At 39.5% G+C, this 26,574-nt stretch overlaps 1 non-coding gene across 1 annotated transcript; it reads left to right on the top strand.

Annotated features, from left to right (window-relative positions):
* Positions 1-5,872: 5,872 nt before the first annotated feature.
* LOC123285395 (U6 spliceosomal RNA) lies at positions 5,873-5,975 on the top strand. Its single transcript, XR_006527144.1, has one exon. It is a non-coding gene; the product is annotated as a U6 spliceosomal RNA (small nuclear RNA).
* Positions 5,976-26,574: the final 20,599 nt, after the last annotated feature.

Genomic DNA, 26,574 nt, shown 5'->3' with positions numbered 1-26,574 from the left:
GTATTGCTATAAATATTCTCAGATTTGTTCTGGAATGCAGTTAAGTTACTAGGAAACAGTTTGATTCATTTTCATCTTGTTTTTAAGATTTTTTAGGTGAGAGCAGTCCAGTCTTCAGAGCTAATTATTTCCAACAACTGAGGCAATACACTTCTGAGTAGCCTACCTATTGTTTTGAGAATTATGAGGGTTTCTAGTCTGACTGGTGGGAAGAGGTACTATTCTTGGCCTTGTGCGAACACTATATCATTCTTTCTGATCTTTTGATGGTTCTTTCCCCTGGCCTTTTGTAGTTTCCTCACACACATACTGATGAGTGCTCTGCCAAATACTTAAGTAGAACCCTCTGCAGATTTCTGGAATTCTCTCTCTGTGCAACTGTTTCCTCTCCAGTACTGTGTCTGTGAACTCTAGCTGCCTTGCCTCAGACCCTCAGGTCAGCATGCTAATTCAAGGAGTCCACCTAGATTTCCCTTCTTTGCACTACAGCCTGGAAACTCAATGAAGTAAGTTAGGGCAATTGTAAGGTTTATTTCATTTGTTTCCCATTTCTTAGGCATCATTGTCCTTTGCTGCTTGATATCCAGTGTCTTGAAAAATTATTGTCTCATCTATTTTGTCCACTTTTGGGGGGATGGCGTTGGTTGTATCAGGTAGGAAATAAATGTGGTGCCCATTATTCCATCTTAGCCAAAAGTGAAAGCCTCTGTCAGCTCTTTAAAATTTTCAATCTGTTATGATTTCTTTTTCTAATTCTAAATAATTGTTCATTTTTCTACTTAATTTTTATTTGTAATTTGTATTGTTTTTCTTAAAGAGGGCCTCCATTATTGTATAACCTTTAGCCCTGTACTCAGGCTCTTGAGCTCAACCACATGGGTCGAAATTCTGCCACCATCTCCTACTAGCATTGTGACCTTGAACAGCCTCTGGACCTCTGTTTATTCATCTATAAAACCAGGATGATAAAAGAACCTATTTTACGGGTTTGAGCATTAAATGAGTTATTACATGTAAGCCACTTAGAAAAGAACTTAGAACATAGAAATCACTCGATAAATCTAGTTATTCTTGTTATTATTTGAACTTCATTATCACTGTATAGTTGGTATTATAAATTATGGGATCACCCATAGAGAGTTGAAGGCTTAGGATGGAAGACCGCTACATAAGAGATGAGAGCAGAGGAAGAGTAGACCACAGAAGAAATAGAGTAGTGACCAGAGAATGGGATAGCCAAAAAATATAGTATCCTAGAAAACAAAGTAAGTAATCTTCCAAAGAAGGGAGAGATTAATCTGCTCTATGTCACTAAATATCAAAATGAGGATCTAAAAATGACCCCTGGATTTGGCAACATAGCAGTCATGATTACTATAGTAAAATGGGGATATGAACAGGCCTTACCACACATGTTAATAATGAGTATTAAATGAGAAATGCACACTACTTCCTTAGCACAGCACTTAGCACATATTAAGCTTTCAAAAAATATAAGATATTTGTATCACTATTGTTATCAAAATTATGTTTATCTTTTGCATCACTGGATCCAGCCCGTATCTCACCCTAGTATACAAATGTTAGGGCAGATTCAGAGTCTCCCTTTGGCACTACTGTCTCCATTTTCCTTGTCTCATCATCACCCATATCCCACACACACATACACACATCGCAATGATCCTACAAGTTACCTTGCTTTTTTCCAAGGGCAGTCTTTTCCCCCATGATACCCCTCCCTATCTTATTAAAATAGTGTAGACTTCACCAATTATTAGTACTCCCTGTGGACTCAAAGGGCAAGGCCAATCCTGGTCACATACCCACACCCTTTTGAGGCTAGGAGACATGCTTGGGCCCTTCTGGCTTCTACATGAGCGGTAGAGCCCAGCTTTCCACCAGGATGCCCTCCAAGTAAGAAGGGGAATGGACTCTTAGCAGCCAAAGACGAATGGCCAGTGCACCCCACATGCAGCCAATTCCAGGGATCCAGGACATAACCAACCAAGCCAAAATGATACATGGTTTTAGCAGATCAAACATCTTGAATTATATTTCTAAATTTTCTTTTTAATTTAGAGGCATCAAAATTAAATCTGGTTCTAAGCCCACATGGATTCCAAGTGAAAAATTGGTCCTGTGGTTCTGATTCATTGCTGTTTGAATCATATTAATGTTATTTGCAAAGGTCTGTGTGAAGTCCCAAATTACTCCTTTCAAGATGAGAAGTATAATTTGTACCCAGTCAACTGATTTAAACCCCAAACACACCTGTGTTCAAGCTGAAACTCTGCTACCTGGGCTTCTCCAAACCTTGTACCATGAGTCATTCTAGATGACTAAGTCTTCCAACACTCAAAAGTTTAATCATCTAAACAGAAAACTTTAGAATTTTAATGATGTGAGACAAAAATTTTCCTAAACAAATATACTTCAACTTCCTCAACAAGGCAAAGCGAGCACACTTTTACCTTATCTTAGAGAGTCAGAGTCACCCATAAAAATATCAATAAATGGCCCAGTCTAGAAGAGATTTAAGACTCCAAGGTTGATTTAACTCTACACTAAATGGGCCCGGATGGTTGGTTTTGAGTTCTTGGCACTATCATAATAGTTTTTCTATCTCCCCTGTTGTTGGCACCTGGCATTTCTTGCTGTTAATGAGTTTACCTATCTCTAGTAGCTTCTTCCACATTTAATTATTTGTTGCTTTTTATATCTGAAAGCTTAGACAACTTGCGAGAATTACATATAAGGTTAATGTAAATAGATCCTGAATTTTACAAGTGAACAATCTAATGTTGCTCTGATGCTCTGTTTGAAAATAGGTAGGGTATAAACCAATAAAATTAAAGGAATATCTTGTGACACCAACTCTGGCTTCTCAGAGGTTTTGTTGGTTGATTTCATTTCTCTTACTTTGTGGTTCTTGGCCTTGTCCTGTATTGGTAAAGATGAGGGATGGTAGGTTTCCCATAACAAAGACCAGGCTTCAAGTGGGCTTCATTCTCTCCATATCGATATCATCACAGCCACCAACTTAATTGGAAACATAACCAGCCCCTTGGATCAGCAAATAATTGAAATACCTCAGGGAAAGCCTTGTCAATGATTGTGGCCAGAGACAGAAAGGCCAGGGCCAGCCAGAAGAAGTTGCCCTTGCAACGATTTCCTCATTCCTTACAAAGAATTACTAAAAGCATGAAGTCTTGCCCCAGCCCTGGGGCCCAATTGGAAGAAGAAACTTCATTGCCTACGTTTGGCTTTGAGTGAGCCGATTCCCCACAGTGGGACATTGGGCTGTCAGACATCACACTCCCATCCTGCAGAAATGGCTCCCAAGCAGGGCTTCTTCTCTGGCGCCTCTCCCTGCAGCGCACCATCTGGCCCCAGAATCTCTCTGTACCGGGAGAAACCCCTGCCCAACATTTCAGTATAGTCTTGGGGCACGTTTTCAATGGGTGAGTAAGCTTCCAACCATTTAATTCCTTAACAGCAGAAATCTCAGCTGTTCCCAGGAGTCTGCGCATTGGCTCAGAAAAAACCCTGCTGCTTCCATTCCCCCCAAAACCCCTGGCACAGAACAGCTGAGGCACCTGGTCATCCCTTAGCACCAAGCCTGTGGTAGGTCCCCTGGAAAGGCAGGATCTCATGTCCTGGAACCTGTATCCCACATTCCCACCCTCTGCTCCCCAGACAGTCTGGTTTGTGAGCTTCTTTCCAGCCTCTTCCTTCTGGGCACCTTCTGGGTTACTTGACCTATTTTCTACAAGCTTGAGACAGAGGGCCTAGAAAAGTGCCGAATCACTCTAGGTTCCATGTTGTCTCCAGTTATAAAGCCCAATGTCAAGGTGAAATATCGCCTTGTAGCAGCCCCACATCTCACAGATTTAATAGTCAATTCTAAGTAACGATCAGCTTATGTTTCTCTCTATTTCTTTGACTAGAGTAACAGAAAAAAGTTCTTTTCTTTTAGTAGATTCTAGATTCTGTATTTATAAACATCATTTGAAGCTAAACATTTTGTTAATGATAGAAAAAGTAAAGATTTCCTCTATTCACCCAATCAGGACAGAACTATTTCTCCTTTTGTTATTAGGGATTTTCTCCCCTCTCCATCTCCAGCTCAGTGTCTGGGGTCTCTAGGTATATATTAGCTACTCAAGAAATAGTCGTTAGTTGAAAGAATGAACGAATGGATGGATGGATAGAGAAATGTCTCTGCATTGTCATCTTTCAGGGCACCCCCCCCCACCCCCAACTTGGTAGGAAATCCTCACAATGCTTCTTGGTAGCTTTTCTTCAGGGACTATAGAACCAAACCGAAGTGGAGTCACTTATGTCAAGGACAAAATGGAAATGGTCAACACAGGCGCATAAAGGAAACTTAACCTAACCTTACAGGAATTTACAGTTCTTCGCAGAAATTGGCAGAGGACACTAGCCAATCCCCAAATGCCATCTGTTCACACCATCTCTGGACTTCCTTGTTCTCCTGATCCAAATAAGAAAGACCACCAGGAAACCAATCAGCTGAAAAAGCCAAATAACTTCTGCATTTACCTCATAAAAATCCCTTAATCTGTGAGCAACTTAGAACTCATTGCTCCCATAGCCTTGAGTTCCCTGGCTTGCAGGTCAAAAGGCTTACAATGAACTCATCCTTCGGCTTTGTTTTATTCAGGATGCAGAGTTTGGGTTTTGACAGGACCCACCAATCAAAGGGGCCTCTCTTAAGCCTATTTGGGGTTCATACAATAAAATTTAATAATGAAGCCACATTTATTTACTTCTTTGTTTTGCAGAAGAGCTGGATGAAAACCTGGTTCCCTGGGTCCTGGGTAGAATTTCTCAGTGAATGGTTGGACGGTTTTGCGTTTCCAGCACAGCTCAGCTCTGTCAGGCACCTTGGCATCCACTTGGTCCTGGAATGGCTCTGCACAGCTGGGGGTCTGGACAGCAGTTCAAATAGCTCCTCCAAGGCTCTGAAGCAAGAAAAGTTGGGACTTGTTCTTCTTTGCCATGAGGCTGGTGGATTTTGAGGTCTTTTTAGAAGCCTTGGCAGCTGCTAGCCCCACTCTAGAGCGTATCCTTCCTTGGATGTTCCAGGATGCTGCCAACCACTAAGAACTCTGCAAAGACAAGGGCCTGGGGTTACTGATCCCACAGAGTTGGAGGCCGGTGGCTCAGTTTCACAGAACCAGGCCAAATTTCACTAGAATGACTCAGTGACTGTAACTTCCCTGATCTGCCAGCTCCCCCAGTCTGTTTCTCTCTTGCCTGGAGCTGAGCCAGGCTTCTGGAGGCAGTTTCCCCCTTTTAACAGGACCCCCTAATTAACACTTCTTCTTTCCTCTTTTTCTCTGCTCCAGTTCCATTTGCAGCTTCCTGATCACAGTATTAACCGCAGATCTTATCCCATTCCTGATACAGTGTACCCAAGGGAGAGCTTTGAGCCAAGAGAAGATGGACTTGTGGATGTGAGAAATGGACAGAGCCTCCCTAGGATGAAAAGAGGCCACGTTTGTAACTTGCAGTGCTGGCCACGGGAAAACTGCTCTTACAGTATTTACTGTGCGGATGTTATTGCGTCATCTTAAAGTGACTCCCCACATATTCCTTATTAGTGTCAAGGGAGAAAAACAACAGCAACCAGACAATGGAGAAATTGTACAACACTTTGACCAGTTGGTCCAAATTATCATCTCCATGAGATGGATGACATCGTGTGACTCCAGATGTGATAACCTGCATAGAACACACCTCACCTGGGCAGTATTTGGGCTGAGATTGCATAGCCTCAATCTAACCATGAGAAAACACCAAACATACAATGAGGAACATGCTATTAAAACAAAATGGCAAGTGGTCCTCGCTTTGGCAGTAGATATAGTAAGATTGGAACGATACTAGGAAGATTAGCATTGCCCCTGCAAAAAGATAACACACAAATTCATGAAAAAAAAAAGAAATGGTGTGTGGGAGGCACATGGGAATCAAGTCATAAAAGCCAGGTTAAAGAGGCTACAAAGACATCATGACAAAATGCAATGCCTGACCCTAAACCGGATCCTGTACTGGGAGTGTGGGGAGGGGAGAGAATATGCTCTAAAGGACACTGGTAAGTCAACTAACAAAACTGATATATGGAGGGTAGATTAGATAAAAGTACTTTGTTAAGTATTGTGGTTATGTAATAGACTATTCCTATTCTTATGAAATGCACACTGAAATTTTTAGGAGTAAAGGGCCATGAATCATGTAACTTATTCCCAGATTGTTCAGGAAAAAATTACATTTTACATGTATATATAGATTCACAGATAAAAATAGATATATATACATTTATATTATATACATAATTTTTCTGAACCATTTAATAAAAATGCATATATATGGAGTGGGGGAGAAACATGCAAATTATAAAGCAAGTGGAGTAAAATGAAGACAATATAGATTTTTTAATATTTTTATTTTTATGACTTTTTGTAAGTTTGAAATTGTTCCCAAATAAAAAGTTCCAAAATATAGCTGGAGTTATTCTGATTCTGGTATATTCTTAGAGTCCAAACCAGGGTAAAGAGGACATGAGGCCACATGTCTGTGAAGCCACTCAGGCTTATAGAGTCTCATGAACTGGGAAGTATTTTGGACTTACCTATAATTCTGGAGCAAGTTTTTTATAATGGCAACCACTTTGGGGGACACTGGGCCTCCATGGGGAAATGCATCAAAATGGGCTAAGGCAGACACAATTCCATCGCAAGGCCAGTTCAGAAAACAAACAACGTCCTCCTGTCATTAAACACCGATCAACAAAAACACAGATTGATTTTAAATTCCATTTTTTGAGCAAAACCATAAAGATGGAGCATAACATAGAGATTGAGTGTAACTTGGGGGTCCAGTGGATCTAGGTCTAAATCCTGGCTCTGCCACTACCAGATATGACACCTGGGGCAAGTTTTTCTCCTCCCCAACCCCCGAGCCTCACTTTCCTTCTCTGTGGAGGAACAGTCCTCAAGGGGGTGTTATGAGGATAAACAGAGGCAGCGCACATGAAGCGCTCGGCGTGGAGGCAGTTCAGGCACGGTAAGAGCTCTGCAACCACTAGGTATTACTACTATCAAGGCAGTGTCTTTATAAAATCTATAGTGTCTGTTACTATAAAGACTCTGATGCTGCAGGTGCAGGTTTACCGAGTTACGAAGCCTCCGGTGAGTCAGCGGGCACGGTCATCCGGGGGATGTGGTGCTGCAAACGTGGCTTCTGCAGGGGAAAAAGGGGTCCTTGGTGGGAGAAAGCCCAACCGAGAGACCCACCTAAACCCGGAGCTTCCCCGGACTAAAGGCACGGTCTGCTCACGGCCCTATTCGCCGTTTAACAGGGACACGACGCATGCGCACACGTGCTTTATTGGATCAAAGGGCTGCGCACGTTGGACAATTTTACCGCGAAAGCCTAGTCTCTGCTCTAAGAAGTTACCAAATTTCTCCATTTAGGTCAAATGTTTTGGCCTCCAGCAAATACTTTAAAAAGTTTAAAAAAAAAATCCTAATTTCCTTCTAAGACATCTAGAAGGCACGAAGAAACCAGAGTCTGGGTTGGGCTGCGGGGGACTACACCCCTCGTTTTGCAGTGTGGTCATCACCCAGCCTTGCTCTGTTGCCCATCTTTGGAGCTGCCTGATGGCCTCTCTATTGTAATTCCAGAGCCACTTACCTGAGCCACAGATGGATGCTAATATAAGCCCTAAATGTTGCCTGGACGTTGTTTGCATATTGGGAGCTTGTTCTTTGGGTTCCTGAAATTCTTTTCCCATTGCCCTCTGTCTACATTCTACTCTCAGCATGTGGGAACGAGGGTGGCCTGCTGACAGCACAGTGCACTAAGGACAGGATGATTGGTTAGCCAGTTCTTTAACTTGGTAAAGACAAGCCTCCTCACAGAGTCCCTCTGCTCATTCATGTCCCAGATGTTTACCGATGCCCCACTGTGTGCAGGCACTGGGCTAGACACTAAGGTGTGGAGATGAATGAGCCATCATCCCTGCCCATCAGGAGCTCTGCATCCAGCCGGACAGGTGAACACAGGTAACCAATGCAGGATAGAGTTGCAGCTCAAACACCAGTGTTTCTCAACCCACCTTCTGTACCAGAATCCCTAAGCAGCTTATTGAAAGCAGCATCCAGGTCCCAAACACCAGACCTACTAGATCAGAGTCTCTGGGGTAAGGCCTTGAAAGCAGCATTTTAACAATGGAGTCCTAGACACTCCAAAGTTTAATACTCACAGAGCTGCCCTATACCCTGGTACAAATTGAGACACATCTGGGTATTTCTGAAGGGCCTTTAGGGGTCTACTTATGGGGTCTCTAGGAGCCCACAGGATTGGAGAAGGTATCAATAAAATAGCACAACCCATGAAAACTCTTTAAGAAATGGGAGGCCTGGAGCTTTCAGAACACAAGAGGAAGTGAAGGGGATTCACCCCACCCTAGCATTGTGATGCTGGGAGACTTCGGGGTGTGGTGTGGGAGGAAGTGACAGAGGCCATTATGCACTGGAATGGAGAAGCAGGAGCAGAAAGTCAAGCAGGCAACCTGGGGCTGACGGTGCCATCCTCTGGTGTCAGAAGAGAAGGAAGCAACCAAGAGGTCAAGGCTGTCTGTCTAGCATGGCTCTGCTGCAACCTGGGGACCTCTGAATGCATCAAGAAGAATTTGTAAGGGGTGAGGAAGTGGGCGAGTTGTCTACACCAAAGCTGCCAATGTCCCAAGTTGTCTACATGGGGAAAAACCTCTCTGGTTTTTCTGAAGTGTCAGGCACCAATGCTGCTGCAGGCTTCATGCACATGGAGTTTGACTGTAGCCTCTTCCCCCAAGGACTCTGTTATAGATCCACATGCTGTGAGCTTTTGTGTGTATATATATATACAGAATACATATATATATCCCAGAAGGGCCACTGGTGAAACAAGTCCAAATTCTCAGGTGAGCACATTAGACCCAATCCAGGTCATCTACACTGGCTTCATCATTGGCCTCATCGTATACACTTGGTTAACGGATTCTGTCCCTGAGAGATCATGTGGTTACAGTTAGACCATCCTGCAGATCTCTTGAGAGCCAGCCAGCCAGCCTTCAACACCCCTAACTCAATGCTGCTTTTTTCCTAACCTCTACATTGGGTTGTGGAAACCACATTCGCTTTAATCCATTGAATCCCAGCTCTGCCACAAACTCATATGTAACTTTGGGAAAGTTATTTACCTTTTTTGAGTTTCAGTTGCCTCTTCTATTAAACTTGGGTAATAATACATATCTCACAGTATCGCTTAATAAGTATCAGCCCCTTTCCACTTCTATACGGTTGAGTGTCATAAGTAATAGGCCCATGATTTGCCATTTGAAAAGAAATACTTATAATCAGCCATTTTGTTCATATTTTCACATACTGATCTCAGTTTGAACATTCTGTTAATAGAAAAGACTTTAGACACAGCAGGAAATTCTCCAAAGATGTTTTTCAATGGGTGGTAGGTTTTAAAGTGTCTCTAGGCCTTCTGGAATGGATGGCAGACAATTAGCCTGCCTCTTGCCTGAGAAATCAGACTAATTGCTGGTGAGGCTTGGCTAATGGGGTCTTTCGTGAACTCTCCCTAAATAAGAAATCTTTAACTTATCACAAAAACTCAATCTCATTTGTGCTACTGATTCCTAATATTTCTAAATAAATGCTTGGCCCCTGGGCTTTTGTAGTCAAATAACCCAAATCAAACCAAGCTGCTCTGCCAGGAGAAGAATTTATTCTGTGTGAATGTACTGGAATAAACTTTTAGAATCACCATAGTCAACAACAAGCTGCAGCCTGCTCTTGGGCAAGTTTCGTGGCCCTGGACAAGAGGTAAGTTTACTCCATTTGGTCTGGAATGGCTTGTTGAGATGCTCAAACAGTAAGCACTGGCATGTTTCAGAGCTCACAGTCTGCAAGAAGCAGGCTAGTCCCCTGACTCCAAGTTGACTGCCACGCATAGACAGGGTCAGGGTTTTGTGTCTAAGGCAGGGGAGACGAGATCCAATGAAGCCAGTTACTTGTCCTGCATTGACCTAGGAAGGAGGCACAAGAGCTTGGGAAGATAAGAGAAGTTTGAGGCATGGGGCACATTAGTAATGATAGGGTCATCCACCAGCAGGAGGGCATTTGAAGACAGCCAAACTTGAAACAGAGATACATGTAAATGCAGATTGAAGAAGAGGGATAAGCAACTCAGAGCTTAGCAAAAGGCTGAAGAGGATTCCAGAAGTAACCTGGAGCTGAAGTGTAGCCCACAGTTGGCTGGAGGGAACTGCTCCAGTAGATTCTCCAGGGACCTTTGGGGGATATCTGGAATGTTCTACCTATTAGTCCTTCCTTTGTAGTTCTTCCTCATCAAGGACTTTTACAAGAACAAATCTCGAAATACAGGGTCAAAGTGGAACTTTGGAATGCTGGGTGCCTTTAGATTCCTTTTACAATATTAAATTGCATTGAATTGTCTGCTAGCTAGTCCTAAGCTCTTCCTCTACTATATTTTCACCAGCCCTATTGATTTGAGAAAGGATGGTTGTTCACCCCACAGCTGCTTGCTGCTTGGGATACTCTGGGTCCCCAAGATATTCTGACTATGCAATGAGGGGGAAAATCCTTCTTTTTGGCTTAAAAAAGGTACCATTCAATTTTTTTCTTTAAAAAAAATCGGTAGAAAACTTTAAAAAGATAAAACAAAGAGGGACAGAAATAGTATCAGGATATAGTTTTTTATTGTAATGGGAGTTTTGGCACAAGTTAGGATCCAGTGAACCCCAGTTTCTTGCCCTTTCCTTCACTCCTCCACTTGGCCTAGAACATCCTGACCAAAATCCACTTTCAATCCTTCAGCATCCCATTCTCCAGTTCCATGCTTAACACATGTATCTCCCCTCCAGGAGATAAGCGTAGGCTGGGGCCTCAGTCACCGCATGTAAGACTACATAGGTCATTAAAGGTCCATTCCTAGGCAGAGAAAGAAAGCCTCCCATTTTCCAATGACTGGGGCTCTCAAACTGTATTATGGATATGGACCATTTGAGGAACTTTTTAAAATGGATATTTTGGGACTCTTCTTCCAGATTCAGAAGGTCTAGTATAGGGCTCTGGAATCTGCATTTTCAGTCATTGTAGGTAATTTCAATTCAGATAGAAAGAAGACAATTTTGAAAGCCTGTTTTAGGGCTACATCAACATAATGACAATCTTAGACAACCTGTGCCAGCACCTAAGAGGAGTAAAGGGTTATTTCCCTTCAATTCTCTAGACCAAAAAGAAGTCATCCCCAGGATCTGGAGCCTCAAGAGTCCACCTGGTTCAATCCTCCCACTCCAAGATGGCACTCTGTGGGTCTGTGTTACCCACAACTGCTGCTGCCTCCTTTTAAAGATCACAAGGGAGAAAGCTTCCACAGCCTCCCATGCAAAGCCATTCCAGTGTTTAATCGCCCTTCAGTGAAGAAGTTCTTCCTTACATTTAATCAATTCTCTCATTGCAAGACTCATCAACTCTTGCTCTATTCTCTGTGGAAATGGAAAAACAAGTTAGTATGCAATTTCTAACCCTTCATTGACTCACAGAGTGTTGAAGACAAAAGGGATTGCAGATATTATCTGGCACTATCCCTTTATTCTATCTATGAGGATGCTTGTCCAAAGACATAACATTTTCAGTGGATTTTAGTCTCCAGTGCCTACAAAACATCTGGGAGAAGATATCCAGGAGGTAGTTAGCTATACTAGTGCCCCCATACTGTGCATTTTCTATTCTACTGTGTTGCCTTAATTTGGGGGTGGGAATAGGAGCATCCTCTTAGCCTTCTCTGTCTCAGAGTTTCATATGAATTCCTTCATCATTCCTCTCAAAAGACATATTTTCCATTCTTATAATAATTTTAGCTGCTTGCCTTCAGACTTGCCTTTGCTCCAAATAGGGTTGCCAGATACAGCAAATAAAAATTCAGCATGCCTATAATCGAAGATAGACATGTTGAAATGCTCCAGACAGAGAAGGAGAGAGAACTAAGACTAAAAAAAAATGAAGAAAGTCTCCGAGAAATATCCGACTCAATGAGGAAATGCAACATAACAATTATAAGTATTCAAGAAGGAGAAGAGAAAGAGAATGGAGCAGAAAGTGTGTTTAAAGAAATAATAGCAGAGACCTTCCCAAACCTATGGAAAGAAAGGGAAATCTGTGTGGAAGAGGCTTCCAGATCTCCTAGATTTGTCAGTGTAAAAAGACCTACTGCAAGACATATAGAAGTAAAACTGGCAAAAATGAATAACAAAGAAAGAATACTCGGGGCAGCAAGACAGAAGAAAATAACCTACAAAGGAACCACTATCAGGCTTTCAGAGGATTTCTCTACAGAAACTTTATAAGCTAGGAGAGAATGGAGTAACATATTCGAATCTTTAAAAGACAAAAATCTTCAGCCAAGAATACTCTATCCAGCAAAAATATCCTTCAGATATGAGGGAGAAATTAAAACTTTCCCAGACAAACAAAAGCTAAGGGACTTCATAGCCACGAGACCCTCCCTACAAGAAATCCTCAAGAAGGCCCTCATACCTGAAAAAAGAAAAAAAGGGAGAAAGGGGTCACAAAACACAGAGTAAGGAGATAAATAGGTAGACAGAATCAGAATAGGATAGCAAATATTCAACTATAACATTAGGCTAAAGGGAAGGAAAAACACCAAAACCAAATATATCCTGGCATTTTAACCACAAACTCACAACACAAGATGGAATAAGATATGAGAAAAACAACTTAGGAGGGGAAGAGGAAAGGGCCTGAATCAGTTTAGACTAAGGAAATAAGAGACCATCAGAAAACGGACTATCTTATACATGAGATTCTGAACACAATCCTCAGGGTAAACACTAAAAAGAAAGCAGAACAAAAACACAAATAATAAATAAGGAGAAAACAAAGAAACACCTCATAAAAAAACTACATAATTCAATGGGTAGACCAAAACACACAGGACGGGAAAGAGGAAATGCAGGAAAACTGGAAAACAAGAGATAAAATGACAACATTAAGCCCTCATACATCAATAATCACCCTAAACATAAATGGATTGAATTCTCCAATAAAAAGACACAGAGTGGTAATATGGATTAAAGAACAAGACCCAACAATATGCTGCCTCCAGGAAACACATGTCAGCTCCAATGACAAACACAGGCTCAGAGTGAAGGGGTGGAAGATGATACACCAAGCTAACGACAAACAAAAGAAAGCAGGTCTCACAATACTTATATCAGACAAAGTAGACTTCAAGATAAGACAGGTAAAGAGAGACAAAGAGGGGCAGTATATAATGATCAAAGGGATGCTCCATCAAGAAGAAATAATGCTTATAAGTATCTATGCACCCAACACAGGAGCACCAAAGTTCATAAAGCAACTATTAACAAACCTAAAAGGAGATATTGATAATAACACAATAATAGTAGGGGATCTCAAAACTCTACTGACATCAATGGATAGATCATGCAGACAGAAAATCAACAAAGAAACAGTGGAATTAAATGAAAAGCTAAACAAGATGGACTTAATAGACATATATAGATCACTCCATCCAAAAACAGCAGGATACACATTCTTCTCAAGCATGCATGGAACATTCTCAAAGATAGACCACATGTTGGGAAACAAGGCAAGCCTCAATAAATTTAAGAAAATTGAAATAATAACAAGCATCTTTTCTGATCATAGTGCTATAAAGATAGAAATTAATTACAAGAAAAAAACTGAGAAAGGGACAAAGATGTTGAGACTAAACAACATGTTATTGAACAAGCAATGGATCAGTGAAGAAATTAAAGGAAAAATTAAAAAAAATCTGGAGACAAATGAAAATAACATACCACACCAACTCATGTGGGATGCAGCAAAAACCATATTAAGAGGGAAATTCACTGCAATACAGGAACATCTTAACAAACAAGAAAAATCCCAAATAAGCAATCTCAAGTTACACCTGACTGAACTAGAAAAAGAAGAACAAACAAAGCCCAAAGTCAGAAGAAGGAGAGAAATAATACAAATCAGAGCAGAAATAAATGCTATTGAAACAAAAAAGGAAGTAGAAAGGATCAATGAAACAAACAGCTGGTTCTTTGAGAAGATAAATAAAATTGACAAACTCCTAGCCAGACTTACAAAGAAAAAAAGAGAGAAAGCTCAGATAAACAAAATCAGAAATGAAAGAGGAGAAATAACAACAGACACCACAGAAATACAATGGATTATAAGAGAATACTATGAAAAACTATACGCCAACAAAACGGATAATCTAGAGGAAATGGATACATTCTTAGACTCTTACAACCTCCTAAAGCTGAATCAACAAGAAACAGACAATCTGAATAGACCAATCACAAGGAAAGAGATTGAAACAGTAATGAAAAGTATCCCAAAGAATAAAAGCCCAGGACCAGATGGCTTCCCTGGGGAATTCTACTAAACTTTCAGAGAGGATTTACTACCTCTCCTTCTCAAGCTATTCCAAAAAATTAGGGAAGATGGAACACTTCCTAACACACTCTACAAAGTCAACATCACTCTGATAACAAAGCCTAACAAGGACAGCACAAAAAGGGAAAACTACAGGCCAATATTGTTGCTGAACATAGATGCAAAAATCCTCAGCAAAATTTTCACACCCCAAATTCACCAATACATCAAAAGGATCATACAGCATGATCAAGTGGGATTTATACCAGAGACACAGGGATGGTTCAATATCTCCAAATCAATCAATGTGATATGCCACATCAACAAATTGGGGAATAAGCACCATATGACCATCTCAATAGATGCAGAGAAAGCATTTGACAAGATCCAACAGCCATTTATGATTAAAAAAAACTCAACAAAATGGGAATAGAAGGCAATTACCTCAACATAATAAAGGCCATATATGACAAACCCACAGCCAACATCATACTCAATGGGCAAAAACTGAATGTCATCCCCCTGAGAACAGGAACAAGACAAGGACGCCCACTATCACCACTCTTATTCAACATAGTACTGGAGGTTTTGGCCAGAGCCATTAGGTGAGATAAAGGAATAAAAGGAATCCAAATAGGGAGGGAAGAAGTGAAACTCTGTTTGCAGACGACACAATCTTATTTATAGAAAACCCCAAAGAATCCATTGGAAAACTAATAGAAATAATTAACATCTACAGTAAAGTTGCAGGGTACAAATCAACTTATAAAAATCAGTTACTTTTCTATACTCCAATAATGAACTTACAGAAAGAGAACTCAAGAATACAATTCCATTTGCAATCACAACTAAAAGAATAAAGTACCTAGGAATAAATTTAACCAAGGAGGTGAAGGACTTATACAATGAAAACTATAAGACATTACTAAAAGAAATTGATAATGACATAAAGAAATGAAAAGAGATTCCATGCACATGGATTGGAAGAATAAATATAGTTAAAATGTCCATACTACCCAAAGCAATCTACAAATTCAGTGCAATCCCAATAAGAATCTCAATGACATTCTTCATAGAAATAGAGCAAAGAATCCTAAAATTCATATGGGGCAACCAAAGACCCCAAATTGCTAAGGCAATCCTGAGAAAAAAGAACAAAGCTTGAGGTATCACAATCCCTGACTTCAAAATGTCCTACAAAGCCATAGTGATCAAAACAGCATGGCCCTGGTACAAAAACAGGCACACAGATCAATGGTACAGAACTGAAAGCCGAGAAGTAAAATCGCACATCTCTGGACAGCTGATCTTTGACAAAGGTGCCAAGAACATACAGTGGAGAAAAGATAGTCTCTTCAATAAATGGCGTTGGGAAAACTGGACAGCCACATGCAAAAGAATGAATAGAGACCATTATCTCATGCCACACACAAAAATAAACTCAAATTGGATCAAAGACTTGAAGATAAGTCCTGAAACCATAAAACTCCTGGAAGATAATATAGGTAATACACTCTTTGACATTGAACTAAAAAGGATATTCTTGAATACCATGTCTTCTCAGACAAGGGAAACAAAACAAAAAATAAACAGGTGGGAGTTCATCAGACTAAAGAGCTTCTGCAAGGCAAAAGAAACTAGAATCAAAACAAAGAGACAACCCAATAACTAGGAGAAAATTTTTTCAAATTATATATCTGACAAGGGGTTAATCTCCATAATATATCAGGAACTCACACAACTGAACAATAAGAAAATAAACAACCCGATCAAAAAATGGGCAGAGGATATGAACAGACATTTTTCCAAAGAAGATATAGAGATAGCCAATAAACACAGGAAAAGATGTTCAACATCACTAATCATCAGGGAAATGCAAATCAAAACCACACTAATATACCACCTTACACCTGTTAAAAGGGCTATTATCACTAAGACTAAAAATAACAAATGTTGGAGAGGGTGTGGGGAAAAGGGAACCCTTCCACACTGCTGGTGGGAATGCAGCCGCTACGGGAAAAAAGTATGGAGATTCCTCAAAGAACTAAAAATAGAAATACCATATGACCCAGCTATCCCACTACTGGGTATCTACCCAAAGAACTTGAAATCAACAATCCAAAGTAACATATGTACCCCCATATTCATTGCAGCGCTATTCACAATAGCCAAGACGTGGAAATAACACAAGAGCCCATCAACTGATGATTGGATAAAGAAGATGTGGTATATATATATACAATGAAATACTACTCAGCCATAAAAAAGACAAATTCATCCCCTTTGCAATAACGTGGAAGGACCTGGAGGGAATTATGCTAAGTGAAATAAGGCAGTCTGAGAAAGACAAACACCAGATGATTTCACTTATATGTGGAACATAAACAAACACACAGACAAAGAAAACAGTTCAGTGATTACTGGGGAAGGTGGGTGGGGGCTGGGCACAGGGGGTGGAGGGGAGCACTTACATGGCGACAGACAAGAAATAATGTACAACTGAAATCTCACATCAATGTAAACTATTATGAACTCAATAAAAAGAAACAAAGAAAAAAATTATTTGATTTAAAACATTTCAGGGCAAAAAAACAATTCAGGATGCCTAGTTAAATTTAAATTTCAGATAAACAATTAATAATTTTTAGCAAATATTCTCCATGCAATATTTGAGACATGCTTATACTAAAAAAAATTTGCTTATCTGAAATTTAAATTTAATAGAGAATCCTGTATTTAATCTGGCAACTCTCATTCCAAACATTCTAGAAGTATATCAATTAAAACTAGACACAGAACTCTTCATGTCTTTGGCAATCCCTCATACTCACTAAGGATACTCCCACCTCATGGTCTTTACACTTGAATCTCCCTCTGCTAGAATGTTCTCCAAAATATCTGTGTGGCTTGATCCCTCACTTCCAGTCACTCAAATTTCCACTTATCAGAGAAGTGTTCCCTGGCCATTTTACAGACACCTCACCAACACTTTTCAACCCTCTTACTCTGATTTACTTTCTTCTCAGCACTTATTACCACTTGATGAAGTATATGTTCACAGGTTCCCATGCTGGGTGTGGACCTATACACTGCTCATCAAGCCATGCTGATGACAGCATTGCACATACAAAATAGAGGGAGACTGGCACAGATGTTAGTTCAGGGTCAATCTTCCTCAAGCAAAAAGAGGAAGATTGGCAATAGATGTTAGCTCAGGGCCAGTCTTCCTTGCAAAAAAAAAAAAAATCAATCAATGTAATCTGCCCTATCAACAGTCTAAAGACTGCACCAATTGATGGAGAAAAAATTGACAAAATTCAACACATATTTGGGATTAAAACTCTCAGCAAACCTGAAGGAGAAAGGAAATTATATTAAAGGACATCTACAAAAAAGCTGTGACTAACAACATACTTAATGGTGAAAGACTGAATATTTTCCTCCTAAGATTGGGAAGAAGGGAAGAATGTCTGCTTTTACCACTTCTATTCAATATCATACTCAACATCCTAGCTAGTTCCATGAGGCAATAAAAAGTAATAAAAGGCAAACAAATTAGACACGAAAAAAACTGTCCCCACTCACAAAAACATGATTGTCCTTATGGAAGATCCGAAGAAAGCCACAAAAAACTCCTAGAACTAATAAGTGAGTTTGATAAGGTTGCAAGATACAAGGCCAACACACATAAAAAATTAGATTTCTATATATTAGCAATGAACAATTGAAAACTAAAAATAAATTTTAATACCACTTACAAAATGAAATCTCAAGTGTAAATCTAATATTCAGCCTGAGATTGTTTTTCAAACTCCTACTGTACTAGTAATTAAGAGTTCTAAACCAGACAAAACTAAGCTATGGTGTTGGAAGACAGTAAGGTCTCTGGGGAGGAAAAAGGGTGTAGCACTTGTGGTAGGGCATGGGGGCACTTCTGATTGTTCTGGCAGTGTTCCATTTCTTGACTTAAGTGATGATATTTACTTTGTGATAATTCACTAGAGTAAACTATAAATTGTGTGCTTTTCTGAATATATGTTCCACATAAAAATTTTCTAAATAATAATGATAAACATAGAAAGAAAATACAGAGTGCTGTCATGTCTTGAAACATTTTTAAAATTGCCTTTTGATATTGCAGTTTGCATTTGGCATTAACCAACTAAACATTAGCAGAATGATTTCAGAAATATGTTGGTTTGGTTTAACTTTAACTTACAAAGACCACTAGATCACCATAAAATCTTTGCCTCATAAAATTTGCATCATCCTCACCCATATTTTCCTCATCATTATTACCTATCAGCGACAGTAACTGTTACTACAGTGGCTAACACTAATTGTCCTTACAAAGCTGGAGGATGCTTTCATTTGGGTGGCGGGTGGTCTTAGGGTCAGAGAGTTGGGATAATCATTCCTCACCTACACAAGGTCCATCTGTTATTTTGTTTCCAGCATCCCCAATTCCTCTATTTCCCTCTCTGTCCTCCTCCTGCTCCCAAACATAGGTACCTAGATAACGTCCTTCAGATTATCCTTGGATGTTAATGTATGCTTTTTTTTTTTTTTTAAAGATTGGCACCTGAGCTAACATCTGTTTCCAATCTTTCTTTTTTTCCTTCTTCTTCTCCCCAAAGCCCCCCAGTACACAGCTGCATATTCTAGCTATAAGTCCTTTGAGTTGTGCTATGTGGGACGCCGCCTCAGCATGGCCTGATGAGCGGTGCCATGTCAGCACCCAGGATCCAAACCAGTGAAACCCTGGGCCGCCAAAGCAGAATGCAGGAACTTAACCACTGGGCCTCAGGGCCAGCCCATTAATGTATTCTTTAAAATTATAAAGCGTATGAAGTTTCAGTTATGCAGGATGAATAAGTTCTGGAGATCTAATGTACAGCATGTTGACTCTACTAATACTGTATTGTGTACTTCAGCTTTGCTAAGAGGGTAGATTTTAAATGTTCTCACCACACACACAAAAATAACTATGTGAGGTGATGAACATGTTAGTTTGATTGTGGTAATCATTTCACAATGTATAGGTGTATCAAAATATCACGTTGTACACCGTAAATATATATACTTTTTGTTTGTCAATTATCAATAAATCTGGAAAAAATTATATAGTTTTTATTTGTATTAATTTTTAATTTACATAGGTTTGTAATATAGATGTTATTCTTTTCTCTTTTTTCACCCTGCACCGTGGTTTTGAACAATTATCTCTGTGCTTATGTGCACATCCAGTTCATTATTTCTGACTGCTGCAGAGATTATTCAATGTGTATCTACTACTTTGTCTTTTTCTTCTGTGGTGAATAACAAAAACCCTGCAAACCTCCTGCCTATCCCCTGTGCAAAAACTTTCTCTGGAGTATACATCCAGGGTTGGGATAGCTGGGTCATAAAGTATGTCTATTTATCTTTGCTAGGTACTGCCAGAATACTGCTCTCTAGAATAGTATCTCATTATGCTTTTATTTGTAATCCCTGATTGTCAGTGAGGTTGAGCCTTTCTTTCACAGACATATGAATCATTTAGATTTCTGGTTCTGTGAATTGCCTATTCGTATCCTTTGCCCGTTTTTCTACTAGGCTTCTAAGTACTTTTTATTGATTTAAACAAGTCCTCCCAAAAGCACAAACTACAATGTAAGAATTGATGAATTTGACATCAAAATTAAGCATTTCTCTTCTATGAGTACCACTATAGGCAAAAATCAAAGTAAACAGACAACCAAATGAGGGAAGACATCTGCAGGATCTGAAACATCAAGGGAGTCTCCATTCTACCTTATTTAATCCTCCCAGTGGCCCCAGAAGTCAGTACCCTTATTACTCCCATTTTCCAGATGAGAAAACTGAGGCCAGAGAGGCTAAATAACTTACCCGTGACCAAAAAGCTCATTCGAAGATTATCTGATTTAAAAATATATGCTCTGGGACTTCTGGTTTCTGTTTCCATAAATAAGGAGCTTGGAAGTTGCCTTTTCGTCCTAACAAGTAAAAAGCTGAACAGACTGAAAAATCAACAACTCTTCTTGGATCCATAATAGAGGGGAAAACACAGGGAAAACCACTACCCCGAAGACTGGAGAGACAGGTGAATATGGGGAGCTGCAGCTTACTGACACTGAAGCAGAGACTCATGTGTGACACAGCTGTGGGAATGAGTGTGTGTGGTAGGAAAACCTGAACTGCGATTGATGAGTTGCTCAAGATTCAGTGCAAACAACAATTCCGAGAGTTTAAAACTCCAGGGGGAACTGGTCATAGGCAGGCCCCACAATATTGTAAGATTTACCTCCAGAAGCTTGATGAGGTCAATGGGAATACAAGAAGGAGAAGAAAGAGAGAAAGGAATGGAGGAAATATCTGAAACAATAATAACTGAGAATTTCCCCAAATTAACATCAAACACCAAAACACAGAGCCAGGAGGCTCAAGAACACCAAGCAGGATAAATGCCAAAAAAAATCTACAACTAGGCATATCATCTTCAAACTACAGAAAATCAAAGATAAAGAAAAATTCCCAAGAGAAGCCAGAGGGGAAAAGACCCTGACTTATAGAGGAACAAAGATAAGAATTACATCTGACTTCTCTTCAGAAATCATTCAAGCAAGGAGAGAGTGGAGTAAAATATTTAAAGTGTCAAAAACAAACAAACAAACAAACCCACCAACCTAGAAATAGATGGATCCACTATCATAGTTGAAGACATTACTACCCCCTCTCAGGAATCAACAGATCTAGCAGGCAGAAAATCAGTAAGGACATAGTTGAACTCAAGAACACCATCAATCAACTGGATATTACTAACATCTGTAGACTACTTCATCCAAGCACAGCAGAATATACATTTTTCTCAAACTCACATGGAACATTCACCAAGATAGACCACATTCTGGGCCACAAAGCACCCATTAACAAATTTAAAAGAACAGAAATCATACAGTGTTTTCTCTCAGACCACAGGGAATTAAACTAGAAATCAATAACAGAAAGATCACTGGAAAATCCCAAAATACACGCAGATTAAACAACACACTTCAAAATAACACGTGGGTCAAAGAAATCTCAAGAGAAATTTAAATATATTTTGAACTAAATGAAAATGAAAACACAACTTATCAAAATCCGTGAGATGCAGCAAAAGTAGTGCTTAGAGGGAAATTTACAGCATTGAATGCAACTATTGGAAAAGAAGAAAGATCCAAAATTAATAATCAAAGTTGCCACCTTAGGAAACTAAAAAAGGAAGAACAAATTAAGCCCAAAGTAAGCAGAAGAAAAGCCTATTCTTTAACAACTACCTTTTGTTTCCTTCTAGCAGACTGAGAACACTATACTAAGTTTATAGTTTTCTGTGTGTGTTTTTTTACTATATCAGTCATTTGTGCTTCACACCATAATTGTATTACTAATTCCTTTTTATAGGTAAATTAATGTTTCACAAACTATAACAAAAGCCCCTTGAGAACATGGACATTTTACTTCCTCGTATTCCCGGGAACAACCAACGTAGGGTCTTGAACTTAAGGCCCTGAATATATACATGTTGCTTTCAAATACATAAATACATAGAACACTTCCACATGCTTCTATTCTACTTCCTCTCATCAATTTCCACAGATAATAGAAGAAATTTTTGATATTTCTTTTAGGCACACTTCCTGGTTTCCATTTGGTCCTTGTCGTAGTATTAGTAAGGCTCTTTTTTTTTTTCAAGTGGCTAATTTTGTAAATGGTAACAGTGGAAAGATTTAGTTCTACCTTCAGCCTGATCATTCACTGGTTGAATCATTTAGAGCAGTTATTTCTGTTACTGTTTTAGTTTTCTTATTGGTAAAATGTGTAAGATTGTATGCTTTAGAGTCTTTTGCAAAGAATAACAAGAACATAGAGCCTACGTAAACATGGTGGATGGGTGAGTAAAAAATAATAAAAGCACATATGGTCATCGTTAAACACTTAACTGATGAATCTCTGTCCTATAAATCTATACATGTGGACATATGTAGGTATATCTTTTCTATCGTATATGTTTCTATCTTTTTCAAAATGGTGAGGTAAGTATAATGGTGGGAGCAGAGTATTATTGGAATTGGAAGCAAGTCAGTCAGATCTAGAAGTAAGCAGAACTGGAACCAAGGAAGAAAAAACATCAAGGTTGATGGTTAAACACAATTAAAAGGTATTGAGAAAGGCTCCAAATTTGTTGTCAGTAAACACATCAAAAACAAAGATATGAAAGAGAGATGGACTCCACAGAATTACCTGACTTTTTAAAAACTTTTTATTTTGAAATAACTATAGATTTACAGGAAGTTGCAAAGATAGTACAGAGATGGCCCTATGTCCTTCACCCAGTTTCCTCCAATGTTTACATCTTACCTGATTACAGTACAATATCAAAACTAGGAAACTAGCATTGGTAAAATGTGTGTGTGTGGTTCTGTCTTTTCATCACATGAGGACTTGTGAAACCACTACTGAAATCAAATACAGGACTATCTCATCACCACAATGCTCTCCCTCTTGCTACCCTTTATAGTCCAGAATTTGCTTTACAGGAAGAGTACAGTAAATAGAGGGCGAATTAATAGCCCAGCCTGGGAGCACATTCAGGCTTGGTGGGTATGGAGAAAGTAAATGGAAAGAGAAAACTGTCCCTTAACTGTCACTAAGCCAGACTTTGCAGTGTGTAGGGAATCTTGGTGGGGACCTCCCACCGTTCTGGTGGCTCCTTTGAGAGGCAATACTCTTTAAGCAGAAAGAAATTAAAATGATTCCTGCTACATTGCCCCCAGTTCTTCTGCACAACCTGCCTCATCTCTTGCCCTGAGTCTCTCCCAACCTGGCCCATTCACTCATTCTCTGGCCTCTTATTCACTAAGAGACAAATTGCACCCCATCCTCAAGTTCTTTAATCAGCGACATTGACCAGCCTAATCTAACCAGTGCCACCATCTACTCCATGGTAACCCTATTTCATATTTACTCATAAAAGGAGGTATTCCCCAGACTCTGTCCTCTGCCCTCTTCTCATTGTGTCTTTTCCCCATGGCCTCATGGGAAACATCCCAGGCTTGCATCTCCAGCTCTAGACAATTTACTGTGAGGTACTCCGCATGTATGTCATTAGCACCCCAGAACCTTCCCAAACTCTATATTCTAACAAAAGTTTTCCCCCACTGTGCTCCCTTTGTAGTGACTAGAATCATTACTCGCTCAGTCACCCAGTTTAGAAGCCTCAGTAACTCTTGATTCCCCCATATCCCTCACCTACAGTATCTAGTAGATTGGGCTTCTGAACATCTTTTTGCAGTTCCCTAGTTTTTTCTCCATCTCTCAGATCCTGATTATTTCTCAAGTGGACCACTAAAGTAGTAATTTAATCCCTCCTTCACAGTGCCACAGCATTCTTTCCCTCAAAACTCAGAATGGAGAACACCACTCCCCTGCTCCAACACCTGGGATGGCTCACTGCTTATATAGTCGAAATTCTTTCTTTTGGCATCTAAACATTCCTATTCCCCAGATACAGACTGTGCCCTAGAGCCAAGCTGCCTTTGCTTCTGCTGCTCTTTCATCAGCCCATAAGACCCCTACCCCTTTCACCTGTTTAATGAAATCCTAAGCATCCTTCAAGGACACTTTCAAAGCCATCTTCTTTGTTGAGCCTCCTCTGATCACCAGATAGAATTAATCCTTCTTGGCACTCCCACGGCACTTCATTCTAACAATCATTTAAGTCTGCCTTGAAATATGGTGCATGTACATTTCTAACATTACAGCCGCCTTCGTGGCTGATAACAACAAAATATTGAAGAAACACAATGGTTTCAGAGTTAAACTAGAGTTTGAATTCCAACTCCTTTATTGTGTGACATAGGCAAGGCTTTATGAACAGCAGGCTGTGAAAAACTGTTTCTTTGATAAAATTGATAATATTTATGGGAGAAGATTGTATCAAGAGAGCCTAAGCCACAAATTGACCAAAAACTGGGACGAGATCAGGAGGAAAAAATTTTAAAGAGAGAGAGAAAAAGGATGAGCTTTAGGAAGTAGACTGATAAACAGGGATTCCTGGCGGAGAGGAGGATATTATGTGTGGGTGTCTTTATTTAACTTCCTAGTGAACACCCATAGTAATAACAGTCAACTTCACCTTTGAAGCATCTGTTCAAATTGTGTCCATATGCTCAAATGTTCTCTCATCTATCTAGGCCAAAATGCTGAGCAGTGGGACGTTCCACTCAATTCTCTTTATTCATCCATTTCAGATTACTTACAATGAGAACAGGTACTTTCACAAATGCTTTTCTCAGTCACAGGGATAATTAGTTCAAAGGCTTAGCCTTCCTCCTCCAGCAACTTAGGGTCTTGATCTTGCACTCTCTCTTTACTGAACTCTCTAGTGGAGTTGGTAAAATGAAAGTTTTATTATTAAAGTATTATTATTAAAAGTATTATTATTTAAATAAACTTTTAAGTAATAAAAGTTCTCCTTTAAATAATCAAGAATATTTAGGAGAGGGGCCGGCCCGGTGGCGCAGCGGTTAAGTTCGCACATTCCGCTTCTCGGCAGCCCAGGGTTCGCTGGTTCGGATCCCGGGTGCGGACTATGGCACTGCTTGGCAGCCATGCTGTGGTAGGCGTCCCACATATAAACTAGAGGAAGATGGGCACAGATGTTAGCTCAGAGCCAGGCTTCCTCAGCAAAAAGAGGAGGACTGGCAGTAGTTAGCTGAGGGCTAATCTTCCTCAAAAAAAAAAAAAAAACAAAACACAAAGAATATTTAGGAGAAATTGCTTGACTATAATGTTCATTTCAGGCAAGCAAACAATCTGTGTAGATCTGGGTCTCCAAGGTGATGGAATCATCTCTACATAATCATTCATCATGGATATCCCCTTTGAAAAAACTAAAGCGAAGGGCATTGATCTGAAGAAACACAAAGATTACTGAAAAAAACATAAGCTTAAAAAACCCAAATGTCATACAAGAAAAGGGAAGTGAGGAGATAAATCTATATAATTACGATTCTTTTAAAGCATCCACATGATACAACCAGTTTGGACAACTTAGAAAATGTACTAGCAAGTGGATGGCAAAAGAAATATAATTATTTTTTAAAGGAAACAAGCTGGAGTACATGGACCAATATAATGACCAATATAAACAACAAAATAACATTAAAATAAACTATTTGACCTCAGATAGAAATTCTCAAATATTTTAGGCCAAAAGCATTTAATTTCATTTCATCCAAATTTTCTCATTGATCTTTATTACTTGTTTATATATATTTTACTTACAACTGTCACAACCTTTTAGACAAAATATTCTACTTAGCTTTGACATTTTCTCCTTTCCATCTAAAGTCTGTAATCTCTGGGGATTTTATTTTAATGAGTAGTTTTCCTTAGAACACTTTAAAAACAGAAATAAAAAGTGCATATACATTTCAAGAATTCATATTTCTTAAAAATCTGTTACAGAGAAAAATGTTAATTTTAATGAAAATGCCTAATTACATAGAAAAACACAAAATGTGAATATATAATAAGGGAAAAGAAACTAAATAACTACAATAAACGCTTTCATTTAGAAAATGGAAAAAATAAAGAAATACAGCAGTCACTGACTTCACAGCAATTTTGAAATCTAGCTGGGAAGATATTCTGAAGACTCTCCAGCTTGTGTGTGTAATATTTTTCGATTAGGTTCAGATCTGCTCCTTAGGAGGAGCTCCTTTGTCCACTATTCTTTGTGGCCTGTGGCTTCATGCTCTGGGCATATGTTCCCTTTCCATTATACTACTTGTCCACATCTGAAGCGGGCATTTGAGAATATGCATCCTTGGGAGTTGCCCAGCCCTCTCACAGTCTACTTTTCCACATATGGTTGGCAGTACAAAGTCATTTTAGGTCCTAAAGAGTCACAGACTTTTAATATCCAGATTCATGGTTTCCTTAACAATACAACTCTCTTAAAAACATGGTTGGCTTTTTAATCTATTGGCGTCCA

The sequence above is a fragment of the Equus asinus genome, chromosome 4, assembly GCF_041296235.1.
Source record: "Equus asinus isolate D_3611 breed Donkey chromosome 4, EquAss-T2T_v2, whole genome shotgun sequence".
Lineage (NCBI taxonomy): Eukaryota > Metazoa > Chordata > Mammalia > Perissodactyla > Equidae > Equus > Equus asinus.
The sequence above is the reverse complement of the archived record's forward strand: the minus strand, read 5'-3'. Positions and strand labels throughout refer to the sequence as shown.